General features: G+C 41.9%; 1 pseudogene; it reads right to left on the bottom strand.

The window, feature by feature from the left end:
- Positions 1-3,306, bottom strand: part of LOC147818421 (uncharacterized) — a 29,052-nt pseudogene that overhangs the window by 13,104 nt on the left and 12,642 nt on the right.

Below are 3,306 nucleotides of genomic sequence, written 5' to 3'. Positions count from 1 at the left end.
ACATGGGAGCTGAACTGACCCACCTAAAGCTACTTCAACTCCAATTACCATATCGTTTAGGCCTGACTTTTTGTCTGACTGGCCTTGAACTTCTTGTTGAACATTCAGATTGTCCTGGAGCAGCATCACAGCTCTCTGCACTTTCTGATGTTCCTGGGACATGTCTGAAATCAATGTCTTTAAATCCTTTTCCAGGCCTGTTAATGGTAAGGTCGCCTGTGACATCATCAGAATTCTGTATATGATTATCAGTTTCACCCATGTCCTGAACCATCCCCTCTGGCGAAACCTCAACATCTCCATCGTGTAAAGACAAGGCTTCTTCAACAGGTGCTTTGACACAATGAGACAAATGGTACCAAGTTGGAGACCCTTTAACCTGAACAGCTGTTCCCGTACTGCGAACAACTTCGAATGGTCCTTCACGGCGTTCGTTATACCACTTTCTTCTAAAGACCTTTACAAACACCCTGTCTCCAGGTTGCACCGTACTCCTTTTTTGTTCATCGAGTGTCTCCTGCACCTCTTCTTGTCTCTGCCTGTCAGAAACATACATGGATATCCTTTTATGAAGAGCAGCCATATATGTTACATACGCTCGCATTTTGTCTTCTAAAAGGGCTAAACTAGGACCCTTTCCACTTGTACGTAAGCAAGGTGTTGGCATCTGTCTCCCTGTTACCAACTCATGAGGAGTCATATGTAAATCACGCAACTCACTGGAGCGGCATACCATTAATGCTAATGGAAGCGCTGCTATCCAATTTAAACCCGTGTGTTGGCAAATTTTAACAATGCGGTTCTTTAAAACACCATTCATTTTTTCACAAATTCCTTGGCTTTGTGGATGATAAACTGATCCAAGGCGCTGTTTAATTCCCAATTTCTGGAGAATTAGTTTCACAGTTTTATCAACAAACTCTTTACCATTATCAGATGATATTCTATCAGGAAGTCCCCATCTACAAATGACCTCCCTACACAGAAACTTGGCAACCGACTGAGCGTCTTTATGTTTAGTTGGACAGGCCTCTGGCCATCTTGAAAATCTGTCGACAACAACCAGCATATACCTTTTTCCTTCTACTGGTTTTATGATATCAACAAAATCAATTACCAACTCACGCATTGGACCCCTTGGTGTTGGGATATAGCCTGGTGGAACTGCCACACCCTTCCGAACATTATTTTTCAAACAGATAGTACATCTACCTATAACATGATCAATCTTTTCTAAAAGGTATGGTGCCCAAAATCCGTACTCTTTAATGATCTTTCTCCTAACCTCCCCCCTTGCAACATGGGCTAACCCATGTGCCTCTTGGATCATTAATCCGAGCAGATCCGGAGGTGCTATGATCAATCCCTCATGGTTTCTCCAAATACCAGTAGAATCCTGAATGGCACCACGATCCACCCACAGCTGTTTATCAATTTCAGAAACTGCTTCCTGCATCAGAATCACATCAGCAAGTGTAATTTTGTCTTCTAAGTCAACTTCATGTGTGACTAAAAGAACTTTACCCAATTTGTTCGCGCCCGTCACTGCTTTTGCAGCATCATCAGCCGCTTTATTACCCTGAGTGACCCTGGACGTGTCCAATTTATGTGCTGCACATTTTGCTATTGCTATTTCTTTAGGTTTCATCATAGCATGCAAAAGTTCCATGATCTGAGCATGATGTTGTATTGGAGAACCATCAGTTTTCTTAAACCCTCGGTTTTTCCACACTTCTCCAAACAGATGACACACATTGTGAGCGTATGCAGAATCTGTGTAGATTGTCACACGCTTCCCTTCAGCTAACAAGCATGCTTCAGTCAATCCCACAAGTTCAGCAAGCTGTGCTGACGCGGGTTGTGGTACCATTCCTGTTTTCTCTACTACAAACCCTGTACCCTGGGCCTTCACTACAGCATAACCTGCACTCAATTTGTCCCCTACACGGTAACAAGAACCATCAGTCCAATATTCTAGATCTGCCTCCCGCAGTGGGAGGGCTTGCAAATCTGACCTCAACCTTGAATATTTTTCTGCTTCCTTAATACAATCATGTGGTTCTCCATCCTCAGCAGTTGGCAAATTTTCAGCCGGATTTACTGTAACACATCTTGCCACCGTAACATCTTCCTGCTCTAATAACCTATGATAATCCCTAAGCCTAGGCATTGTTAACGTATACTTGCCATAGTTTAAAAGATTTCTAAGGCTGTGGTGAGTAAGAATTGTTACTGGGTAACTGGGAAAGCATCATCGTAACAGATGATGCTTTATCATACATCAGAGAAACGGCCACCATTGCTCTGTAGCACAGAGGCAGTCCTAGCTCTACGTCAGAATAGGCAGTGGAGTAGTATGAAATGGGTTGAGGACTCATTCCTGTACCTGTTGGCTGACAAAGAACTGCGCATGCATATTTACCCCCAGTTGAAGTAGACACATACAACAGAAAATTCTTAGAGTAATCTGGAAGTGCTAGTGCTGGAGCCTCCTGTAATCTTTGTTTAATCGTTTCAAAGGCCAAAAGGCCTTCCTGTGTCCATAAAAGATAACAATGAAGTTGAGCATTCCCAGTCTCTTTGATCATAGCTCTCAAGGGCCCTGTTAAACTAGCATAATCTTCAATCCATGCTGAAGAATAGCCAGCGATACCAAGAAAAGTCATCATTTCCCTAACTGCTCTTAGGAGCCTTTCGAACAGCCTCTAAATGGTTATCAGAAATACGTCTGTGTCCCTGTGTTATTGTCTGACCCAAATATACTACCTTCTCCTGACAATACTGCAGTTTTTTCTGTGAGACCTTGTGACCATTTTCTGCCAATATTTGTAATACTTTAATGGAATCCTCATGACATGTCATCTCATCCAATGAACAGATTATAATATCATCCACATATTGTACCACCGTACTTTTTACTTTTTGTTCTATCCCCACAAGATCATCTTTCAATACTTTATTGAAAATATGAGGACTATGTTTAAATCCTTGTGGCAATCTTGTGTACTCATAGAACTGCCCCTTATATGTGAATCCAAACAGACCCTGACTTTCAACACTAAGTGGAACACTAAAAAATGCACCACATAAGTCTAAGACTGTAAAGCATTTTGCATCTGGTGGAATTTGAGCTAGTAAAGTATGTGGATCTGGCACTTCTGCTGGCAAATCAGCTACTACCTCATTTACGAATCTCAAATCATGTACCATGCGATAAGAGTCATCTGGCTTTTTCACAGGCAACAATGGTGTATTACTTTGAGGATTCTGAGTTTTCTTTAAAACATTTGCTTTTAAAAGACCTTC

The sequence above is a fragment of the Seriola lalandi genome, unplaced genomic scaffold (genome assembly GCF_002814215.2).
Source record: "Seriola lalandi dorsalis isolate HSWRI2012SDOR001 ecotype SW California unplaced genomic scaffold, Sedor1 jcf7180002054584, whole genome shotgun sequence".
NCBI lineage: Eukaryota > Metazoa > Chordata > Actinopteri > Carangiformes > Carangidae > Seriola > Seriola lalandi.
This window is presented reverse-complemented; position numbering and strand designations above follow the sequence as displayed.